The sequence below is a fragment of the Biomphalaria glabrata genome, chromosome 1 (genome assembly GCF_947242115.1).
Source record: "Biomphalaria glabrata chromosome 1, xgBioGlab47.1, whole genome shotgun sequence".
Classification (NCBI taxonomy): domain Eukaryota; kingdom Metazoa; phylum Mollusca; class Gastropoda; family Planorbidae; genus Biomphalaria; species Biomphalaria glabrata.
The window spans coordinates 72,517,822-72,544,149 of NC_074711.1; the positions used below are offsets into that span (position 1 = coordinate 72,517,822).

At 36.9% G+C, this 26,328-nt stretch overlaps 1 protein-coding gene and 1 long non-coding RNA gene across 2 annotated transcripts in view; one reads left to right on the forward strand and one right to left on the reverse strand.

Annotated features, from left to right (window-relative positions):
• The window catches only part of LOC106072041 (neuropeptide SIFamide receptor-like), a 98,656-nt gene that overhangs the window by 65,051 nt on the left and 7,277 nt on the right, over positions 1 to 26,328 (reverse strand). The gene's annotated exons all lie outside the window — the stretch shown is intronic.
• Positions 10,434 to 18,492, forward strand: LOC129923148 (uncharacterized). Its single transcript, XR_008775094.1, has 2 exons — positions 10,434 to 12,675; positions 18,006 to 18,492. It is a non-coding gene; the product is annotated as an uncharacterized LOC129923148 (long non-coding RNA).

Consider the following 26,328-nt stretch of genomic DNA (forward strand, 5'->3'; position numbering starts at 1 on the left):
ACGTTTTACTGTTGGTCTGATTGATGTCTACGTTTTACTGTTGGTCTGATTGATGTCTATGCTTTACTATTGGTCTGATTGATGTCTACGTTTTACTGTTGGTCTGATTGATGTCTACGTTTTACTATTGGTCTTATTGATGTCTACGTTTTACTGTTGATCTTATTGATGTCTACGTTTTACTGTTGGTCTGATTGATGTCTACGTTTTACTATTGGTCTGATTGATGTCTACGTTTTACTATTTGTCTGATTGATGTCTACGTTTTACTATTGGTCTGATTGATGTCTACGTTTTACTGCTGGTCTGATTGATGTTTTCATGCTACTGTTATGAGCTTTGCTGTTTTGATAATTTTTGTTCTCTACAAGATTTTGGTCATTCAGTGAGAATATAAAGGTTTCCTTTGGTCATTCAGTGAGAATGTATAGGTCCACTTTGGTCATTCAGTGAGAATATAAAGATCCACGTCAAGAGAATCGTAGTCATCTGACCACCCAGAATGGTCGAGCGACATTCTGTCCGATTCTAGAAGGCCAGCAGGGACCCTATATAAAGAGCGAAGGTATCAGAGACCAGTCAGTCACAACTTCCCGATCTACAGTTCTTTACAACAGCTCAGTACAAGTCCGAGACAAGACAGAGAGACCAGTGCAAGAGTTGATACGGCGGAGAGATATTTGTACAGTCTTGTGTTACGTGCTGCCAGTTGTACAGTGTTGGCTGTTATTTATTGACATTAAACTATTACGTTATTTTGAAGCCCAGAGTTGTCAAGTTCTTTAAGTTGGTGGTGTCGTTTGGTGCCATTTGCAGCGAGCCTGGATAGGGAGATTCGTAACAATATAAAGATCAACTTTGGTCATTCAGTGAGAATGTAAAGGTCCAATTTGGTCATTCAGAGAAGCATTGGTAAATTGAAGAAAATTCTGGAATAAAAACTTTTTTTTTTCCTGATGACCAAAGTTAGCGCACTTTGATATGCAAGCTCATGAGTAAAGACCCCAAAATGAGACCTCACAATGAGGAAGAACAGCAACATAATAAAATATTGAAACTCACACGCGAGTGTGTGGGCAGCATAACTTAAATATGAAGTGTAATGTCTGTAGCATAAGACATGGAATGCACTGTATTTTAAAAGGACTTGTTCTATATTCTAGAGCATCTATCTGTATAAATACGCTAAACACAACTCTTTCACTAATTGGTCAAGAAATTTCTGTTGTGTTTTTTTTGGGTAGGGGTATTTTATTATTAAAAAAAAACGAAATTTCGCCCAATTATTCCTAATTAGAAGTCCACACTTAGAAATAAATAAACACTTTCTGATTTCAGTTACGGCCGAAAAGCAACATAAAGCTTATCGAGTTTTCACTATTGAATTTAGAAGACGAAGAATAGTCAGAGGTTGTATTTAGAACATCTTTTGTTCTTTTTTTTTTGGGGGGGGGGGGCAGAGCGGTTTAAGTTTGTTTTTTTATAATCACATAACTATCTAGCATCCCATATGAATTTTTCAGGGTAGAGGATTAGATAGTCTTTGAGGGATTAATGGACACGACATAGTCTAAAATTGTTTGACATGTTTCGGATGTTCCTTTAGAATTGAAGATTAGTACATCTTAGTCCAAAGAGAGCGGTATATTGATAGACATAAAAACAAAATAGGTGCCAGTACTCAGTGATGGATTGACTAACTTTTAACTACTAATTAATTAATAATTAACGTTAAAATACAAGAAAATGATGCCATATAATAATAATAATAATAATAATAATCTTTATTATCCGTAAGGAAATTTGTCTTACAATTTGTGCATTACACCAAACAAAAAACATTATAACTATAAGAAACCAAAGTGTACATTCACACCAGAGTCACTCACAATTTACATGTGACAAAGTTTATACCAGATTGTTCTTATTTAATGATTTGATTGCCAGGGGAACAAAAGAGTGTTTGTGACTGTTTGTCTTTGCTATCGGTGTCTTGTATCTCTTTTGTGATGGTATATATATATATATTTCTCGTTCTGAAGCCGCATGCAACCAGGTGCTCTCTTCTATGCCAGCTGAGGCCTAAGCTGGTCTTAAAAGCGATTCTTTGGGGCACCTTTTAGCTCACCAAAAAAAGACTACTTTCGGCATGCTTTCTTCTCCCATAGGGGATACGTGCCCTGCCCAGCGTAACTGTCGGACCATAAGACGTCCATACCAGCGTTCGTATTAAAAACTGAGTCACGCAGGTAATACAAATGAGTAAAGGTTATTCGTTATTCTTAACTAGTCGAACGGCGGCGTAGCATACGCCACTATTTTGCAGGTCCGGCCTTAGGCCACTGTAACCTATGCGACCGCAGTGGGCCTCGCACTTTTTTAGGACTTGCACTTTCATAGGAACCGCGCTAGTTCAAGGTGTATAAATTATTAAATTAAACCATTATATAACTATAACAGATTTCATTCATCACCAAACCATCCGATTATCTCTTTCTATTGTTTAAATCCACACTTCTTCTGCTGTTCTTTTGATAGAATGCTTTATTATTTCCCAATGTTCATTAAGTCATTTTCGCTGTCCTTTTCCAATGTTGTTAGTTGCGTTTGGAGTACAATTCTATACTTTTCTGCTCCACGAGGATCCTTGACTATCATATTGCTGTGCTGCTTTTCTTTGGCAATTGTGTATGGTACTTATTCTTTGTCTAAGTTTAGCTTTTACTAGTAGATAATTTACAAGGAGCTCCTGGAAATCTCTTAGCTTTTACTAGTAGATAATTTACCAGGAGCTCCTGGAAATCTCCTGAAATTGCTAAATATACGAAAAAGTTCTGGAATTATCAAGAAATTATTAAAATCTTTTGAAAACTCATACAAATCTCCTGAAATATATAGACAAAAATTGTCATTTTGAGGTGTCATTCAATATAGAAAAAGCCAATCATACGCGCGATAAGTATGCATTACGCATTACCCTTAATTGTGTAATCTGGTGAAAGAAGCTTCTCGCGCCTCAAACTAATGAAGAATTACTTGAGGTCAACAATTCTCGTAGATAGATTGAAATATTTGGTAATTCTTGCTATAGAGTGTGATCTATGTAGGAAATATAATTATTATGATATACTGTATGACTTCGCTACATGCAAGGCTCGTAAAGTAGTTCTGTACGTAGTAAAGAATTAATAAAATGCAAAAACGAATTTACTTTCTAATATAAACTCTTAATTTTCACATATAATCCGTATCCCTACCCAAACTTGGCCCCGCGAATTCCGTTTCGTATAGGGCCCCACAATGGTTAAGTCCGGCCCTGCTTTTTAGTGACGGGTGAATACAGAGTAGATTACTTGTTTTCCCTCTCTCCCTTTTGTTCGCCGCTAAGACTACGTGGGGTAGAAATAAAAAAGAGTGATCTTTCCATGACCTCTTGGTCACAACAGTTAAGTCAAGCCCTACTACTTGTCCTCCCCCCTCCATCTTTTTATTTTCGTAGGATAACGCTAGTACGACTTGCAGAAATAAAAGAGCCATGAAGAGAATTATATATAAATAGAAGAAATAAAAAAGAGTGATTTTTCCACGACTTCTTGGTCACAACGGTTAAGCCCGGCCCTGCTATTTCTTTGACGGGTGAATACTACTTGTTCTTCCCCTCTTTTTTTTTCGTAGGGTAACTCTAGTTCGTCCGACTTGCAGAAATAAAAGAGTGATTTTTCCTTTACTTCTTCTTCTTCTTGTCCAAACTCTTGAGCCATGAAGAGAATTATATATATATAGATATTAGGTCTATTAACTACTATGTAGGTAAAGATACTTCAGGGGGAAAACTAGACAATAATCAGTAATGAAAATATTTGCGAAGGTATCGTAAGGTCTTGACTATATAAGAAGCAAGAGTTTGTAGTTTGGTACAAAGCTTCTATTCACTTGCTCTGTTGGTCTGTCTGGTACAAAGCTTCTATTCACTTGCTCAGTCGGTCTGTCTGGTACAAATTACTACCCATTCTCGGCTCAAGATGAAAGTTTGCACAATGATTTATCACCCCTAACAAAACATGAATCGATTTCAAAATTGACCAATTGTTTTATCAATAAGTCTTAATTAATTACCTTTGCTTTGATATAGAATTTATAATAAAAACTCACGTAGCTACGGAGAGATATTTGTAGAGAATTAGACAATAAGAATAGAAAGGTAATCAGAGTAAAATAACATAATTAATGATAGTGTTTGTATCTAAGACTATATGTATTTTAATCCTTTATAAATAAAACTTTGTATAGGATTTGTTAATTGATATGGCGACCGGGGATCCCCCCTCTCCACACAGCTAAAGTATCCATAGGAATGGCAAGTGCCGATACATTAAATTGAAAACAAGAGAAGAGGCCAAAGTTTGGAATTTAGTGTGTGTTTATCAATTTTATGATTTTAACTTGGATTATTAAAATACCCAATTCTTCAGAGTGCATTTCCGTTCGTTCTTCAACAGTTTAAATATCCCCGTTGGGTGTTGAATCATTAAGCCTAACGTTTAGACGGATTCGTATTTACCAGCCATCTTCAGCGTCATGACCAGAAAACGAAACAGATACAAGAATTAATAAACTTTAAATCGTGATACATAAGATTTAAAAAGGCAGACGGAAAAAATCTGGCAATAACAGTTCATGGGATTTAATGAAGAAAACAAAAAGTCCAACAGCTAAAATCAAATCGAGGTAAAAACAAAACAAAACAATATAAAACAAAAAAACCTCAAGAAATCGATACTTAAAAGAGATTTGAATTAACACTTGGATCTAATTGTCTCGTGTTTGTAGTTTTATTTTTGCTACAGGTCTGCTCAGATATCCCCACACCCAAAAATCTGATAATACAGATAAGAAAAATCTAGACATTTTTTTTCGTCTTTAACACAAATGGCTGAAATGAATTTAGCATCTTTGAAAGTTTATTAAGAATTAGAGTACAAAATAATATTGTCATTCCATGTTATAATTCATTAAATCATATTCCTGTTGACGTCATAGTATTCAATTATCCCAATCAGCCACTCATGACAAAGATCTCGCAAATAATGACCTGATTTTGTTGATGCTGTTGGTCACAATTAGAATAGCACGACTTTCGATTGACGCCAATCGTCAGAGCTTTCTCTAGAGACAATCGAGTTGAGCTTTGATAGGTTACACAGGAGTTAGGAGATAGGAGTTACACAGGAGTTAGGAGATAGGAGTTACACAGGAGTTAGGAGATAGGAGTTACACAGACGATGTAAAGTAAGACGATGTAAAGTAAGACGATGTAAAGTAAGACGATGTAAAGTAAGACGATGTAAAGTAAGACGATGTAAAGTAATACGATGTAAAGTAAGACGATGTAAAGTAAGACGATGTAAAGTAAGACGATGTAAAGTAAGACGATGTAAAGTAAGACGATGTAAAGTAAGACGATGAAAAGTAAGACGATGTAAAGTAAGACGATGTAAAGTAAGACGATGTAAAGTAAGACGATGAAAAGTAAGGGGATGTAAATTATTTAACAACGGAACTGATTACAAAACAAGATTTTCTCGTTTTAGCCTCCCTTTGTTAGCGTCATAACAATTCAATATTACATATATTACCAACAGAAGGGAGAGAAGATATTTCTCTGTGCTTGTCGCAGATTTGGCTCAAATCTTTAGATAGACGATTGTGGCATCTTTAAAGTTTTGTGGTATAGTCTCTTGTTCCAACATAAGTAAGAGAAGCCCATGAAATCTTTCAGTCAGGGATTGTCCGCCTTCATTGAAGACCTCTGTAAGAATGCAGTGAGCTCCTGGGGCTTGTCCGCCTTTATTGAAGACCTCTGTAAAAATGCAGTGAGCTCCTGGGGCTTGTCCGCCTTTATTGAAGACCTCTGTAAAAATGCAGTGAGCTCCTGGGGCTTGTCCGCCTTTATTGAAGACCTCTGTAAAAATGCAGTGAGCACCTGGGGCTTGTCCGCCTTTATTGAAGACCTCTGTAAGAATGCAGTGAGCTCATGGGGCTTGTTAGCTGTTGAATGACTAAAGTTTTTCTTCATTTTATGGTAGCTTGTGTAGCTTGTTTTTTCGCATCGTTTCTAATGGAAGGTGTATTGAGAACCTTTTCAAAATGCTCGGACCAGATTTCTTCCTTATCAGTCAATAGTTTTATCCCAACAGCTTTAAGTAGGGAGGATAATAATAATTTTATTTTTAAAGCGCTGTTAACTAACATGATGTAGGCTCAAGGCGCTGTGATAACATTACAAACATAAACACGAGAGCTAAAATGACAAACTAATCTAAAACAAAAGTTTGAAACAGATAGGTCTTAATGTCCTTCTTGAAAGAAGTCTGTCTGAGGTCAATGGGGAGTGAGTTCCAAACCTTTGGTCCGTGCACTGAAAAAAGCCCGCAGGACGAGGCTTTTGAGGGAGAATCGTGGCACCACTAGAAGCAGGGCTCTCTGAGGGACATATGGAGTGATCGGTTCGCTTAAGTACAAGGGCATGCAAGGGTATACACTGATGACAAAGTGTGGCCACCTTGTAGTTGATTCTCGCTTTCACGGGAAGCCAATGGAGCGTGCGCAAGAGCGTGATAGCAGAATCTAGTCTTGTTTTTCCAGGGATGAGTCTGACTGTATGTAGAACTAGTGGAGGAGAGGGGTGAGTCTGACTTTATGGAGAACTAGCGGAGGAGAGTTGTACTAAGACAATGTTGATTTATGCAAGCTCATGATAAAATATTTCAACAATGATAATGACAGATAGGAGAAAGGGGCTCAGGATGGACAGGCAGACAGACGGACTGACAACGGACGGACAGACAGATGAACAGACAAACCGCGGACAAGTTTGTGTGAAACGCAAAAAAACTTTTTTGTGCAGTATATCTTGATATGCATCAGAAATAATTCCTTCAGCCTGTGCACTGCCAGGGCCGCAATCAGAAATAATTGGTGAGTAAATTTTATACATTTTTAAGCACTGGTTAGAGGTAGTCAATACCGTCCTGCTATCAAGTTGTAAGGACAAACTAGTCGAATTGTCAGACAGGAATACAAGAGAAAGTCATCTACAAATGACATTGAAATACGACAGCTTCCTTCTCCAGACTAACCAGAAACTGAGTCTGAAAACCTTTGTACAAAACCTCTTGAGGCACCCATTTGTTTGTATACTTGCTTTCCTTATAAGTTGCATCACAGTGTAATTCTATGATGTATTGAGAGATTTTTTTTTCTTGTTTCATGTTACTGCTCTTCAAAATCCAGGGCTACGTGAGGAGTTCGCATACATCAATTAACCACAGTAATCTTATATGAGTTAAGTTTCTGATCCGATGAAAGAGAAAACGAAAAGTGAAATTGTGAAATGTGAGGGCGTTACAATGGACAGAATCTATCTTTGTCTTAAGAAACCTGGAGTGACGAGAAACATACTCAACCATCTTTTAACAAACTGTTGAAATTCTTCAAGATATCTCAGCCAAACGAACACACACTCAAATACTCAACGTGTTTGACATTAACAATGACATAGGACCAGTATTGTATATACGACCTGACTAACTAAATGACATGAGTTCTTTAAATGTCACTATTTTGCTTATAAATGACACATACACTGTGTCTTATAAATAACATTTTAAATCCATAACAAGCACATGTCCAGGGTGTTCTAAATTACATAACTTAATCTATAAATAGTATATCACCTGTGTATTATTAACACCTTGTACAATGCATGGAATGTGTATATTTTGACAAGAAAAGTGTCTTTTTTTTACAATACCTCTATTCATGTTAGAACTTCATTGAAACTTCAGGAACCTGGATCCAGGAACCTGGAAAGCTTATATCAAAAACTGCTCTAACGATTTTCCTAGGAATTTAACATTGTTGTATATCGCTGAGAAAAGAATAACTAGCTCGTTGGACACATGGGGAAAACTTAGCTGACCGTTATAATTTTTCAAAGTAAAAAAATAAATATAAATTTGGCTTTGAGTACTAGACCTAGATCTAGTGCCATAAATCGGTTTTGAAAGGACTATAGCATCCTTGAAAGGAATATCGCGTTTGGAAATTTCCGAATTTGAAGCATTAATGATTCAAGAGTTTACTAAATTAATGTTCAGGAACTAAAGAAATATAAAGTTCCTACAAGTTTATGAAAAGATTATCCAAGCTTAGCTTATATTTTTACATAAATCTTCAATAGAATGGCCACATTGGTAACCTCGTAGTCCGTTCACGCAGGGGATGGTGTCAACATCGCGGGTGCGATACAGGGTTTGAACCAAATAGTTTTCAATATTATTTTGTCAAAATATGTTTTATTATATTTGAAGTTGTACAATGGAGGTATTGTCTTTTTAAAATGTTTTTTTCTTGTTGGTGATTAAATCATGAGCTAAAAGGAAGTGAACTGGGTCAGAATGTCCAGACAATCGTCCGTAGATAGAAGTTCAAATATTTGCTACGGATTTGAAGCTTTCTTAAAACACATTCACGAACAGAAACATTTGCATTCAAAGTCAACGAAATATCAGGAAATATCCGGAGAGTGTTCGTGTTTGTTTGTGTGTGTGTGTGTGTGAGAGAGAGAGAGAGAGAGAGAGAGATAGAGAATTGACTAGTGAAGGGGTGGTGTGGAGAGAGAATCAAATCGATGTTGACTAAAGTCTGTAATACCAAAATCGATATTTCCTACTAAATCTTGTAAAACCTTAAAACTGACACACACACACACACATACAAACATACACACAACGTCAATATCTCTAATGGGGTAAAAACATGTTGTTCAATCTGTTTTTTTTCCCTCGTTTTGGAAACCTCTAGAACTTTTGGATTTCCTCAAATCTCGGGCGCTTTGAGGCGCGTGCTGAAGAAATTCAGTCATTAAAATGTTTGAGTTATGGTCCAAAACTTGTTCCTCGTCAGTGTTGAGAACAAAATTTTTAAATTCTGGTCCAAAACTTACTCCTCGTCACTGTTGAGAACAAAATGTTTGAATTCTGGTCCAAAACTTGTTCCTCGTCAGTGTTGAGAACAAAATGTGTCTATTATAATCATTGACAGAGCAGAAATGTTATTTCAATTTCTGACGCCAGGGTACATTTGAAAACTGGAGTGAACTGGGAACTGTCTTATAGCCGAGCTATTCATGATTCCGTTCGTAACTCATTGTATTCACTCTACTGACATATAAATAGGTTAAATTAGCAGTTATGCTTTTTTTTTTCGAAATCATCTCTGTAAACATACGATAAATAATATAACAGATAGTGTCAAGTTTTCAGAAATGAGTGGAATAGATGTTCAGCATGCTTTTTGTTCAAAACTTTTGAAAAAGAAGAAACTTAAACGTATCAAACTAATTCCTTTAAAAAAAAAAGCTAGAAAAGTAAAAAGACGATTTTATGTTAAACACAAACTTGAAGGTGGCCTGTGCATCAAATCGTATTAACTTCAATGACAATGAATTTACCGATAGGAGACCATTATTGACAGTTACAGACTTTGAGGATTTTTGTGTGGACTTCTGTCGTAATCTTTCAGGTGATGTGGTTTCTTGTGGACTTCTTTCATAATTTCCCAGACGATGAGGATTTTTTTAGGACTTCTGTCGTAGTTATTTTTAGTAGAAGAGGATCTTTGTAGACTTCTGTCGTAATTTTCCAGGTGATAAGGATTTTGTTGTGGATTTCCGTCGTATTCTTGCAGGTGACAAGGATCTTTGAGCACGCCTATACTAATCTACAATATGATGATGATATTTGATTACGTCTGGCGTAATCTTGCAGGTGATGAGGATAATCTGGTTAATATGAACTTCAGCTATTATATAACGTGAACTGGGTTTAGAATTGTATGTTTAAATAAAAGTTTATGTATGTATATAGTTTGCCTACCTAATCTCACAGAAGGAATCGCTCTTGGAAAACCATAAGTAAAAGATTTGAGTATGAATTGACTCATATGATTAAAACTGATCCGCAAGGTCGCTAGCTAGATTGTGTAAACCTCCTTTAGCCAAATTGTTTTTTAAAAGGCTACTTATAAATGGTTCACTTCAGTTATCATAATTTTGATATCATGTTGAAGGATTTGAAAAGGTGAGTCTTTATCTACCAAATATCATATTCGTAGCTTTAGCTTGTTTTTTTAAATTCATTATTCGTTAATTAAGGTCATGGGACGATATGGGCAACACTTAGTAAACATTACACTTAACACTTGAATCCTAACATCTTCCACCCATTCATCTGGAACGCTAACGTTTTCGTCAATGCGATTCTATCGTCTGCCCGCCATTCTGACACCAGAACGATCAACTTTTTGTCGAGTGACACACCATCGTTCTGTTGAGGTTTTTTCAATTTCTGAAGACAGGAAATGTTAGGTGTTAGACACCTTATTTATATAGGTTAGTTATTTTAGTTATTTAGCGACGCACCATAGTAGACGCATATTGAACGGGACTAGTGACGTTTGGGATATGTTGGGTTAGAGACCGGAAAATCAGTTAGCGTTAGAACACTCCAGGGTAACGACGTGTTTAGTGACAGAGACTTCTACTGTGGCCTTTTATCATAATAAATATATATTAACTTGTTCATCATCGTTGACTACATCTCTTCACCTGTTACAATTGATGTGCCAGTTCTTGTTTGTGTTGTTGGTCAACTACACGTAATACACCCGAACAATTACACCCAAACGATTGCAGAGTAATTGGTTGACTTCAAGACAGCCTGAACTAGCAACATCACAGTGGCGACCCCGAACCTCGAAGCCGGACCCCTGTTGAAGCCGAACATCGAACCGGACCTCGAAGCAGAACGTTTACTCAGGTGAGGGTCGTGCACTCGAAGTTATAAGATTTCATCGGAGTACGGCTGAACACAGCAGCATCGCAGAGTGACTTTGTTCTGGATCTACATACAGTCGTCGCCTGTTTGATCGCACGTTCAACGAGCCGTTAACTCAGGGTGACCTTCGTCAGGACCGTAATCATCGCAACGCCTGATCTTCATATGCTGAATCGACCTACAACCAGAGAAACCGTTCATTCATAACGGGTGAGAGATCGTTAGTGAACCTGTTGGACATATTTTTTCTTCGTCATAGGAGCCACATTGAGTATCAAGTTTTACCTCGTCAGTTTCGAGAAGGACAGTTTGCCCGCTGTCAGAAGTATTGTGAGTACTACAAGTTTGGTAGCTAACTAAATCGAAATCGCTCTGTCGTCTTACCCTTGGAGAGATTCTTGTGGAGCAGTTTGCTCATTGAACCGGTTGCTTGCCACGTTTATAACGGTCACTGTGTTTAACCTTTGGAAGGTTAGTGAAGTAATCTTTATCAGTACTGAACATTGATCTATCTAGTATTCGTCGGTCTAGACCATACCTAGACTTGTTAGCAGTGAAGTTGTGGAAACAGCTACATCCACTTAATTTCGTTGAAAACCGTTAGTCGTATAACGGAACGTCGTCGGAGGTGACCTTGGTCTCACCTAGTCTACATTGGACAGTTTGGTCTAGTGAAGCAGAGTACAACAGCAAACTTCGTCGTACTACCAGAGTAGCAGCAGAAGCAGTGAACTATTTTAGAGAACCGTTATTCGTCAGCCCAGATCAAGTCATCGTCGAGAAAGTCGTTATTCGTCAGCCCAGATCAAGTCATCGTCAAGAAAGCCGTTATTCGTCAGCCCAGATCAAGTCATCGTCAAGAAATTCGTTATTCGTCAGTCGTCCAGATCAAGTTGCCGTCAAGAGACTGTTATTTGTCAGTAGTCATCTACACAAGTCAAGTCATCGCCAGAAGAACCGTTAACCTATTCGTCAGTAACTGTGTACACAAAGTCGTCGGAACTACACATACGGTCATCAACAGTCGTCGAAGAAACTGGAACATTTTGCTGTGGCATATCAGGACATCTGTGGCATTACGTGGGATACTGGTAGCACCGGAGAACAGAGTCAGAACTGGAAGAGAGGCAGTGGAATTTGTTGTGATCTAACATATTCGGGAGTCCGAACAAAGGGATCTTTCTTATCAAAAGCTAAGTGCCATTTTTCTTATTAGTATATGTTTAGATTGCCCTTAGAAATAGATTTTGTCTAAATTTGGTACGTTAGCCTGAGTAAAATCAGGTGGTGCGCCTTAAAACCCGTCGGGGTAGAAGACGTAATTTAGATGAAAAGCTATATTATACGTTTAGGGTTGTAATTTGTTTTGTTTGTGTAAACGTCATATCCGTTGTTGCCTGGTTACTTCGTGACGTTATCATTGTGTGCCATATTGTCACATCCCAACCCATAGTGATAGTCTCATTTAATTATTTCATTTGTTTATATTATTTTAAATTATTTATTTTTATTAATTTAATTAGATCTGTAATTTTTTTCACTTAATGATAGAAAGTGCGGGTAGGATTCTTTTACTGTGAATCAGACTAAAATAATTTTAGTTTGAGCGGTTAAAATCAAATATGATTTTGCCATGAGAATAATGCCGAAACTGGCTATGTAGTCAAACACTATCGTCTGGCTAAATTTAGATCTGCAAATTGTTGTACATCTCTTTGGTACAATTTAATCATCTAGACTCTAATTTGAAATATTATTAATTGAAAAATGAATGAAGGTAGTACATTCTAGATATATGTATCTTGTTGAAGATATATTTGACATTGTATACACATATTTGTTTCGTATGGTTAAATAGAACCATAATCTAATCTAGATCTAGACTCTAGACAGTCTTTGAATTTACTCTAAACACTTCACTGTGACTTCAGTCATACCAGATTTTAAAATTGATCATAGTTATTCATACTAGATCTAAAAGTCATAGTGCTCTTGATAACTATAGATCTAAATAGTATTATTATACATACTATAATATACTAGATTTAAATTTGTGTGTAATACTGGACCTAATATACAGATTTGAATATAACCATAATAACTCAGACTAGATTTACACATTTACTAAATCTATAGATAGAGACATAACACTTAAAACTGGTATAAAAGTGTGTAAAAACTTTTAAAGTATAGCCATAACCAATATAGGCTAAGTAAAAATATATATAAAATATAAAACACAATGGCTACATCATCATATGTGGACCTTAAGGAGGTTAAGGAAACAGCTATGCAGGATGGAAAGGCCATGGAGTTAAAAGGAAAAGACTTAGCCGCTTATGTACAGCAAGTTGTGAGGGAAGAAATGGAACGTCAAGATAAAATAAGAAGGGAAAAAGAAGAGATAGAAAGACAAGAAGAACATCAAAGACAAGAGATAGAGAGGCAAGAAAGGATCAGAAAGGAAGAATATGAAAAGCAAAAAGAAGACCAAGAAAGGCAGAGAGAACATGAAGCTAAAATGGAGAAGATGAGATTGGATGCAGCACAAACCAGAGCTCAAACTGAACAAGGAAATAACACAAATAACTCAAATAATTATACCACACAAAGAGACAACCCTAATTCGCAGACATGGCTAAAGAGAAAGATACAAAGTTTTGATGAACAGAAGGATGACATTGGTGATTTTCTGAAAAGATATGAGGCAAAAATGTCTACATTTAATATGCCTGAAGAAGAATGGTCTGAAATACTGATAGACTTCGTTCATGGTCAAGCTCTAACAATATGCCAAAATCATGACCATCATATTGATGATAGCTATCAGGTTTTAAAAAGAGAATTATTAAATGCCTATGGTCATAATGCTACAACTTTTAGAAAGAAATACTTTGACAATATACCATCATTAGAAATAGAACCCCAAACTACCATTAATATGGAAAAGGATTTCTTCAATAAGTGGGTAAAATTAGAAAAAGTGAATAACTCTTATGAAGGATTAAAAAATTTTATTCTAGTGGACAACTTTGTAAATAAATGTGATCCTCAGTTACAATCTTTTATTAGAGAAAGAAACCCAAAAACTATAGATGAAATAACAGAGATAATGAGAGTATACAAAAATGCCTATCCAAATAAACCATTTTCTGATAGGGATAAGAGCAAAGTAGATTTAATAGGATACACCAAAGAAAATGTTGATAGAAGTAGAAATAGAAACAGATCAAATAGTGGAAATAGAAAATATAGTGAAATAACCTGTTTTAAATGTCAAGGAAAAGGTCATATAGCAGCTAACTGTAGAAGAGGGAATAGTAGGTCTGGAAGTAGAAATAGATACAATGAACAAAATAACAGTAGATATAGGAGTAGAGATAGAAATGACAGGGAAAATTACAGAAATAGGAGTTACAGTAGGGAATACAAAAATAAAGGTACAGATAGGGTATATTTCATGGAAGGAAATAGGAACAATTTTGCAGTGTACCCAGGGTTTGTAGATAGAATTCCAGTGGAATTAATCAGAGATTCAGGTTGTAACACTTTGGCAGTAAAAACTAAATTTGTCAAACCTCATTGGTATAAAGGGTTTACTAAGAAAGTAGAATTAGCAGATGGCACTGTAAGGGAATTTAAAGCTATAAGGGTATACATTGAAACTCCATTTTTCACTGGTTATTGTGATGGCATTGCAATACCAGAAATGAGATATGATATGTTAGTAGGAAACATAAAAGGAGTTAAAGAATGTTCAAGAAAAGAATTAGAAGACTGGCAAAACAAATACAAAAACATAAGACAAAATCATGAAAACATAGAAACACAAAATATAACAAGTATGATAATAACAAGATCAATGGATAAACAAAGTAAGAAACAGGAAAATACAATAAATGTAATAAGTAATGATAAAGAAAAAGAAACCAGTAATGTAATACAAATAGAAAATACAGATGTTAAGGAAAGAGAGATAGAAAATGAAACACAAAATAGTCTTGAAACACAAATATCTCAAAGTGAAAAAGAAACAACACCCACATTTGCATTAGAACAAATGAATGACAATATTATTGGGAAAATTTATTCAAGAATATTAGATAAAAACAATAATAATCCAATGGAGAAATTTTGTATAGAGAATAAAATATTATTTAGACAAACAAGTAAGGATAACAAGAAAATAAAACAACTTGTCTTACCACAGAAATATTGGAAAGATGTTTTAATCATGACACATGATAATAATTTAGCAGCACATAGGGGAGTAAAGAAATGTTATAGGAATTTGTCAAAACAAGTATTTTGGCCCAAAATGAAAGCAACAATCAACAAATACATAAACTCATGTGACATATGTCAAAAGAGATCTAACAAAAGCCTAGTGAATAAGGCACCTATTCAAGAAATGGATGAACCTACAGCACCATTTCAGAAAGTATCTATTGATTTAATAGGTCCTTTAATTCAAACTGAAAATAATAACAAATACATTTTAACAGTAATAGACATGTTTAGTAGATATCCAGAGGCAATCCCATTATCAAATACAAGTGCAGAAAATATCATTAATGCCATAACTCAAAAAGTAATTACAAGACATGGTATACCTAAAATTATATTGAGTGATCAGGGATCTCAGTTTAAGTCAGAACAATTTAAGAAATGGACTAAACAATACAATATACAACACATATACTCTTCGGTTTACCACCCGGAGAGTAACGGTTTATGTGAACGATATGGTGGATCATTAAAAAGATCACTAACAAAAATAATTCAGAATAATCAGAACAAGTGGGATCATTACATTAACTATGTACTATTTGCTCATAGAAACAACATCCATGAAGCAACACAATTTTCACCATATGAAATAATACATGGAAGAAAACCCAGAGATGAATTAGATGTTTTTAAAGAAAATCTAATAGGCAATGAGAATAAATTAAATAATGACAGTGAAACAACAATCACAACAGAATTGAAAGAAATATGGACTCAAGCATATAACAACAATAAGAAGTATAAACAAAGTGCTCATGAGAATATAAATAAGAAAAGACAATTGAAAACACTAGAAGTAGGAAACAATGTATTAATATTGATAAATGACCTGAAAAATAAAATTGGTAAACAATGGAAAGGTCCATTTAAGGTGATAAAACAAATTAGTGATGTGAATTATCAAATTGAAATAAATGGGAAAATTAAAACATATCACATAAATAATTTGAAACTGTATCATGATAGAGAAGATGAGTTGATACAAAACATTCAGGAGGAAATAGAAAATAAATTTTCAGAAAGAGAAGAATGCTTGATGATAATAACAAATGAAAATCATAATGAAAATGATATTAAGGAAATACCTGTAATAGAAACAAAAGAGAATCAAACTTGGCAAAAGATTAATCTTAATAATTTAACTAAGGAAATGTCAAAAGATATAACTAAAATAATACAGGAATACAAAGAAATTTTTTCCAGTATACCAGGAAAAACTAATATTATTAAACATGACATTAAAGTAACAGATCCAAAACCTATCAAGCTTAAGCCATATAGAATACCGCTACATTTACAAGACAAAGTAAAGAGAGAAATAGACAATTTACTAGAATCAGGTATAATTGAACCATCAACATCTCCTTATGCTTCACCAATTGTGATAGCCAAAAAGAAGAATGGAGATATACGGTTATGTATTGATTATAGGAAACTTAACAACATCACAGAATTTGACCCATATCCAATGCCAAATATAGAGGATATTTTACATAAATTAAATGGAGCAAAATTTTTTACTAAATTAGATTTAACTAAAGGTTATTGGCAAATACCTTTAACAGAAAATGCAAAACCTTACACAGCATTTGTAACACCATATGGTATTTTTCAATGGAATTATATGAGTTTTGGATTAGTAAATGCACCTGCCACATTTAATAGAATGATGAACATGATAATTGGAAACAAAGAAAATGTTATTTGCTATTTGGATGACATATGCATTTTTAATAATAGTTGGGAGGAACATTTGGTAGATGTAAAAGAAGTATTCAAAATAATAAAAGAAAGTGGACTTACAATTCAAGCAGAAAAAGTAGAAATAGGATTGGAGGAAATAATTTTCTTAGGACATAAAGTAAATAACAACATGATTAGCCCTATTGAAGATAACATAAAGAAAGTACTTAATATTGAAATACCTACAACAAAAAGACAAATTAAAAGCATATTGGGAATAGTAAATTATTACAGAAAGTTTATAAAGAACTTAGCAGAAATAGTGAATCCACTAAATGACTTACTTAAAAAAGGAAAACCTCAAAAAGTAGTTTGTAATGAGGAATGTGTGAAAGCTATTGACAGAATTAAAGATGTTTTTAGTCATGAACTAATATTAAGACTACCTGATAAAGACAAAATATTTTATGTCACAACTGATGCATCTGGTAATGCTATTGGTGGTTGTTTAATGCAGAACTATGATAACTTACATCCTATATTATATGTAAGTAGAAAATTGTCAGAGGCAGAGAAAAAATATAGTGTCATTGAAAGAGAAGCCTTAGCTGTAATATGGGTAATTACTAAGCTAGAGAGTTATTTAATAGGAAGGAAATTCATATTATTAACTGATCATAAACCTATTCAATATATACAGCAAAAGAGCATGAAAAACAGTCGTGTTTATAGATGGTTCTTAGCACTACAGGAATATAAATTTGAAGTGAAAGCTATTAGTGGATCTGTGAATATTGTAGCTGATCTATTGTCTAGAATGACATTGAAATGAAATACTTTTGTAAATAAACTATGATTATATTGAGTATGTAATATATATTAATATATTGACACCATTTATATGTTATGAAAAAGGGAGATAAGTAAATTTGATGTTAAGCATTTAAAAGTAAGTATGGATATATTTTTTTTTGTGTGAATCATTTCATATATCATTGACGAAAGTTAGTTCTATGGAAAAGGGTGAGTATAAAAGAAAAATGGACAAAAGCGTATAAAAGGGTGGTAAGAAAAAATGTATTGAATGTGTAAATAAAGTTTGTAATTGTTTTTTGAAATATTGTATTTTATCAGATTACTGCCAGTGAAGAACATTTGAGATGTGTAGGACATGCCCATAAGATGCCACATTTTCCTCCATGATGAACGGTGTACCAATGAAGATGATTTTGGAATGTTATGAACTGTTATGAACATTGAATATGAGGAACTGTCAAGATGAAGATGTCAAGATGAAGATGTCAAGATTTTATGTTTGTGGTCTTCCCCTTAAATTGAAAATGCCCTTGTAAGACTTGACAGTAGTGGAAAAATATTGACATATTTTTTTTCAAGGGGGGGAGGAATCTGTTAGACACCTTATTTATATAGGTTAGTTATTTTAGTTATTTAGCGACGCACCATAGTAGACGCATATTGAACGGGACTAGTGACGTTTGGGATATGTTGGGTTAGAGACCGGAAAATCAGTTAGCGTTAGAACACTCCAGGGTAACGACGTGTTTAGTGACAGAGACTTCTACTGTGGCCTTTTATCATAATAAATATATATTAACTTGTTCATCATCGTTGACTACATCTCTTCACCTGTTACAATTGATGTGCCAGTTCTTGTTTGTGTTGTTGGTCAACTACACGTAATACACCCGAACAATTACACCCAAACGATTGCAGAGTAATTGGTTGACTTCAAGACAGCCTGAACTAGCAACATCACATAGGATCCGGGGGGCTTCCATTTTTTGTACTTGGACCAGTCTCCACCTTTTTTGTACTTGGACCAGTCTCCACTTTTTGTACTTTTGTACTTGGACCAGTCTCCACCTTTTTTGTACTTGGACCAGTCTCCACTTATTGTACTTTTGTACTTGGACCAGTCTCCATCTTTTGTACTTGGAAGTCTCCACTTTTTTGTACTTGGACCAGTCTCCACTTTTTTGTACTTGGAAGTCTCCACTTTTTGTACTTGGCCCAGTCTCCACTTTTTTGTACTTGAACCAGTCTCCACTTTTTTGTACTTGGAAGTCTCCACTTTTTGTACTTAGCCCAGTCTCCACTTTTTTGTACTTGGACCAGTCTCCACCTTTTGTACTTGGAGGTCTCCACTTTTTGTACTTGGCCCAGTCTCCACTTTTTTGTACTTGGACCAGTCTCCACTTTTTTGTACTTGGCCCAGTCTCCATCTTTTGTACTTGGAAGTCTCCACTTTTTTGTACTTGGACCAGTCTCCACCTTTTGTACTTGGACCAGTCTCCACTTTTTTGTACTTGGACCAGTCTCCATTTTTTGTACTTGGACCAGTCTCCACCTTTTGTACTTGGCCCAGTCTCCACCTTTTGTACTTGGACCAGTCTCCACTTATTGTAATTGGACCAGTCTCCACCTTTTGTACTTGGAAGTCTCCACTTTTTGTACTTGGCCCAGTCTCCACTTTTTTGTACTTGGACCAGTCTCCATTTTTTGTACTTGGACCAGTCTCCACCTTTTGTACTTGGCCCAGTCTCCACCTTTTGTACTTGGCCCAGTCTCCACTTTTTTGTACTTGGACCAGTCTCCATTTTTTGTACTTGGAAGTCTCCACTTTTTGTACTTAGCCCAGTCTCCACCTTTTGTACTTGGAAGTCTCCACTTTTTGTACTTGGCCCAGTCTCCACTTTTTTGTACTTGGACCAGTCTCCATTTTTTGTACTTGGACCAGTCTCCACCTTTTGTACTTGGCCCAGTCTCCACCTTTTGTACTTGGACCAGTCTCCATTTTTTGTAATTGGACCAGTCTCCATTTTTTGTACTTGGACCAGTCTCCACCTTTTGTACTTGGACCAGTCTCCATTTTTTGTAATTGGACCAGTCTCCACCTTTTGTACTTGGACCAGTCTCCACCTTTTGTACTTGGACCAGTCTCCACTTTTTGTAATTGGACCAGTCTCCACCTTTTGTACTTGGAAGTCTCCACTTTTTGTACTTGACCCAGTCTCCACTTTTTTGTACTTGGACCAGTCTCCATTTTTTGTACTTGGACCAGTCTCCACCTTTTGTACTTGGCCCAGTCTCCACCTTTTGTACTTGGCCCAGTCTCTACTTTTTTGTACTTGGACCAGTCTCCATTTTTTGTACTTGGACCAGTCTCCACTTTTTGTACTTAGCCCAGTCTCCACCTTTTGTACTTGGAAGTCTCCACTTTTTTGTACTTGGACCAGTCTCCACCTTTTCTACTTGGACCAGTCTCCACTTTTTGTACTTGGACCAGTCTCCACCTTTTGTAAATGGACCAGTCTCCACTTTTTGTACTTGGACCAGTCTCCACCTTTTGTAAATGGACCAGTCTCCACCTTTTGTACTTGGACCAGTCTCCATTTTTTGTAATTGGACCAGTCTCCATTTTTTGTACTTGGACCAGTCTCCACCTTTTGTACTTGGAAGTCTCCACTTTTTGTACTTGGCCCAGTCTCCACTTTTTTGTACTTGGACCAGTCTCCATTTTTTGTACTTGGACCAGTCTCCACCTTTTGTACTTGGCCCAGTCTCCACCTTTTGTACTTGGCCCAGTCTCCACTTTTTTGTACTTGGACCAGTCTCCATTTTTTGTAGTTGGAAGTCTCCACTTTTTGTACTTAGCCCAGTCTCCACCTTTTGTACTTGGAAGTCTCCACTTTTTTGTACTTGGACCAGTCTCCACCTTTTGTACTTGGACAAGTCTCCACTTTTTGTACTTGGACCAGTCTCCACCTTTTGTAAATGGACCAGTCTCCACTTTTTGTACTTGGACCAGTCTCCACCTTTTGTAAATGGACCAGTCTCCACCTTTTGTACTTGGACCAGTCTCCATTTTTTGTAATTGGACCAGTCTCCATTTTTTGTACTTGGACCAGTCTCCACCTTTTGTACTTGGACCAGTCTCCATTTTTTGTAATTGGACCAGTCTCCACCTTTTGTACTTGGACCAGTCTCCACCTTTTGTACTTGGACCAGTCTCCACTTTTTGTAATTGGACCAGTCTCCACCTTTTGTACTTGGAAGTCTCCACTTTTTGTACTTGGCCCAGTCTCCACTTTTTTGTACTTGGACCAGTCTCCATTTTTTGTACTTGGACCAGTCTCCACCTTTTGTACTTGGCCTAGTCTCCACCTTTTGTACTTGGCCCAGTCTCTACTTTTTTGTACTTGGACCAGTCTCCATTTTTTGTACTTGGACCAGTCTCCACTTTTTGTACTTAGCCCAGTCTCCACCTTTTGTACTTGGAAGTCTCCACTTTTTTGTACTTGGACCAGTCTCCACCTTTTCTACTTGGACCAGTCTCCACTTTTTGTACTTGGACCAGTCTCCACCTTTTGTAAATGGACCAGTCTCCACTTTTTGTACTTGGACCAGTCTCCACCTTTTGTAAATGGACCAGTCTCCACCTTTTGTACTTGGACCAGTCTCCATTTTTTGTAATTGGACCAGTCTCCATTTTTTGTACTTGGACCAGTCTCCACCTTTTGTACTTGGACCAGTCTCCATTTTTTGTAATTGGACCAGTCTCCACCTTTTGTACTTGGACCAGTCTCCATTTTTTGTACTTGGACCAGTCTCCATTTTTTGTACTTGGACCAGTCTCCATTTTTTGTAATTGGACCAGTCTCCATTTTTTGTAATTGAACCAGTCTCCACCTTTTGTACTTGGACCAGTCTCCATTTTTTGTACTTGGACCAGTCTCCACTTTTTGTACTTGGACCAGTCTCCATTTTTTGTAATTGGACCAGTCTCCACCTTTTGTACTTGGACCAGTCTCCACTTTTTGACTACAAAGAAAGTGTGAGCTTTGTGTAGGAATTGAAACAGAACGAGAAAGCCATAACAAGTCAAAGCCATAACAAGTCAAAGCCATAACAAGTCAAAGTGAACATGTTCACCATAGAGACCTAGAGGTTCAAGGTTAGTATACATTTCATCATTTTGAAGATACAAGTTGTCATTTCAACAGTTATGACAATGATATGAGTGAAGTATATTCAATCGTTTCTGCTGCCATATTGGCGAGCGAGGGAGTTGCTATGGTGACCACAATTTCTTCCTTTTCGTGTATTAGGTCATGTTTCTATTTACAGCGGGCTAAATTGAGGAAATTCCGACCAGCATTCCAATCAGAGCATCTCCAGCAGTCCGACATTCTGTCAATACGGTCTATATTTATGACTTGAATACAAGAAGATTGGTCCTCAGCTTTTCTTCTGTTAGCCATCCTCGTATGAAAAAGTCTGACAAGTCTAAATAACAGGTCGGTTTAACGAACACCATTACAGAATCCTTGAAGTCGCTCTGTGAAATGTTTTTCTGCGGAGGGATTTGAAATCAGACGACAATAATCATATAGTAATATAATAATGGGCTACCCACACAAGTAAGAAAGGACAATTGTAATCGTACGGAAATAGACGTCTGGCCAGACCGATTCTTTCATTATGAAGACATTTATCAAGGGATATAACTAGTGTTTTTAAAAACTTACCAGTTGGCTGGCAAGATAATTAAATAAACGTATACCCCCCCCCCCCCTTTCCAAAAAAAAAATGTTTCGTTTCTATGTAATAAATTAAAATGATCAGACATTTGGCAGAAGTAATCTAATAAATGGTTGCATAATTACATTACAAGTACGAAGTACTAGATGGCGTGAGGAAAGGTTAAAAGGGATTAATGAGCAGGCGAGATTTATTTTAAGTAGGATAAAGGGAGAGAATAGTTCAGGAGATAAAAAAACATATAGACACATATACTTCTTCTAGTTTGGATCAGCCCCACCCATACACACATATACTTCTTCTAGTTTGGATCAGCCCACCCACACACACATATACTTCTTCTAGTTTGGATCAGCCCACCCACACACACATATACTTCTAGTTTGGATCAGCCACACCCATAAACACACATACTTCTTCTAGTTTGGATCAGCCCCATCCATACACACATATACTTCTTCTAGTTTGGATCAGCCCCACCCACACACACATATACTTCTAGTTTGGATCAGCCCCACCCACACACACATATACTTCTAGTTTGGATCAGCCCCACCCATACACATATATACTTCTAGTTTGGATCAGCCCCACCAATACACACATATACTTCTTCTAGTTTGGATCAGCCCCACCCACACACACATATACTTCTTCTAGTTTGGATCAGCCCCACCCACACACACATATACTTCTAGTTTGGATCAGCCCCACCCACACACACATATACTTCTAGTTTGGATCAGCCCCACCCATACACATATATACTTCTAGTTTGGATCAGCCCCACCCATACACATATATACTTCTAGTTTGGATCAGCCCCACCAATACACACATATACTTCTTCTAGTTTGGATCAGCACCACCCACACACACATATACTTCTTCTAGTTTGGATCAGCCCCACTTACACACACATATACTTCTTCTAGTTTGGATCAGCCCCACCCACACACACATATACTTCTTCTAGTTTGGATCAGCCCCACCCACACACACATATACTTCTTCTAGTTTGGATCAGCCCCACACACACACACATATACTTCTTCTAGTTTGGATCAGCCCCACCCACACACACATATACTTCTTCTAGTTTGGATCAGCCCCACCCACACACACATATACTTCTAGTTTGGATCAGCCCACCCATACACACATATACTTCTTCTAGTTTGGATCAGCCCCACCCACACACACATATACTTCTTCTAGTTTGGATCAGCCCCACCCACACACACATATACTTCTTCTAGTTTGGATCAGCCCCACCCACACACACATATACTTCTTCTAGTTTGGATCAGCCCCACCCACACACACATATACTTCTAGTTTGGATCAGCCCCACCCATACACACATATACTTCTAGTTTGGATCAGCCCCACCCACACACACATATACTTCTAGTTTGGATCAGCCCCACCCATACACATATATACTTCTAGTTTGGATCAGCCCCACCCACACACACATATACTTCTAGTTTGGATCAGCCCCACCCATACACACATATACTTCTAGTTTGGATCAGCCCCACCCATACACATATATACTTCTAGTTTGGATCAGCCCCACCCACACACACATATACTTCTAGTTTGGATCAGCCCCACCAATACACACATATACTTCTTCTAGTTTGGATCAGCCCCACCCACACACACATATACTTCTTCTAGTTTGGATCAGCCCCACCCACACACACATATACTTCTTCTAGTTTGGATCAGCCCCACCCACACACACATATACTTCTTCTAGTTTGGATCAGCCCCACCCATACACATATATACTTCTAGTTTGGATCAGCCCCACCCATACACATATACTTCTAGTTTGGATCAGCCCCACCCATACACATATACTTCTAGTTTGGATCAGCCCCACCCATACACATATACTTCTAGTTTGGATCAGCCCCACCCACACACATATACTTCTAGTTTGGATCAGCCCCACCCATACACATATACTTCTAGTTTGGATCAGCCCCACCCATACACATATACTTCTAGTTTGGATCAGCCCCACCCACACACATATACTTCTAGTTTGGATCAGCCCCACCCATACACATATACTTCTAGTTTGGATCAGCCCCACCCATACACATATATACTTCTAGTTTGGATCAGCCCCACCCATACACATATACTTCTAGTTTGGATCAGCCCCACCCATACACATATACTTCTAGTTTGGATCAGCCCCACCCATACACATATACTTCTAGTTTGGATCAGCCCCACCCATACACATATACTTCTAGTTTGGATCAGCCCCACCCACACACATATACTTCTAGTTTGGATCAGCCCCACCCATACACATATACTTCTAGTTTGGATCAGCCCCACCCATACACATATACTTCTAGTTTGGATCAGCCCCACCCATACACATATACTTCTAGTTTGGATCAGCCCCACCCATACACATATACTTCTAGTTTGGATCAGCCCCACCCACACACATATACTTCTAGTTTGGATCAGCCCCACCCATACACATATACTTCTAGTTTGGATCAGCCCCACCCATACACATATACTTCTAGTTTGGATCAGCCCCATCCATACACATATACTTCTAGTTTGGATCAGCCCCACCCATACACATATACTTCTAGTTTGGATCAGCCCCACCCATACACATATACATCGTATTTACATTTTTTTATTGAAAAGTCCGACAGTCTGGTCGGAAAGAAAAGTCGATGCTAAGTCAAGAAACTGCACGCTTGCATTGGTTGTTATTTATTCACTACGATAGAGCGCAATTCATTGACGCAGACTGTCTTTCGGTTGTCTCAATGGTCCCGGGTTCATACCCTGCTCGCTGCCATCCCCCGTCGTCCTGCGGGAGGTTTGGACTAAGAAGTAGATTATCTTCAACAAAGGACACAAGACGTGTTTGGTCATTGAACTCTAGAAGTTCTTAAAGGCAATTATATTTTGTTTTATCTGAACATTTTTTTTAAATGGAATCTTTACAATGACTCCAACATATTTTTTTTTGGCCTTCTCATATATAGACATCCACCACACGTACACAACCACTCATTTTTTGGAAGTTATTTCCCTTTTATGATATTAAACAAAATAATTATAATTACAAATAATTAATCGACTAAATGGCAATTTTTTAAATTGATTCATGTTTTGTTAGGTACAATAAATAATTATTTTAAGTTTCCACTTGAACCTACAATGGGTGTGGGAGAACTAACGTGTGCAAGGCGCTGTAATAACATTACAAACACAAACACGAGAGCTAAAATGACAAACAAATCTAACAAAGTTTTAAACAGATAGGTCTTAATGTTCTTGAAAGTAGTGTAGCCTATTGTCAGTCTGAGATGAATGGGGAGTTCCAAACCTTTGGTCCGTACACTGAAAAAGCCTACAGGACGAGGCTTTTGAGGGAGAAACGTGGCACCATTAAAAGCAGGGCTCTCTGAGGGACATATGGAGTGATCGGTTCGCTAAAGTACAAGGGCATGCCTTTGTTATATATACACTGATGACAAAGTGTGGCCACCTTGTAGTTGATTCTCGCTTTCACGGGAAGCCAATGGAGCGTGCGCAATACTGAAGAATTTATTTCATTTGTCAGTATTAAATACCAAAAAAATAATTACCAGTAATTACATAAGACACTTTTTTTTTCATTGATTCATGTATTGTCTTAGCCAATGAATCATTGGGCGATGTTTCAACTTGATCCGAGAATGGTTGTAAAAGAAATAACGTGTTCAAACTTTTGACTAGACAGACAGTGAGTTGACATAAGCCTCTGAAAGAAGGTAAATGATTGTGCAGAATCCTGGGTAAAGCCTTGTCCTAAATTCCTTCTGCGTGACATGCTATTTTGTATGGTTGGCGTTAA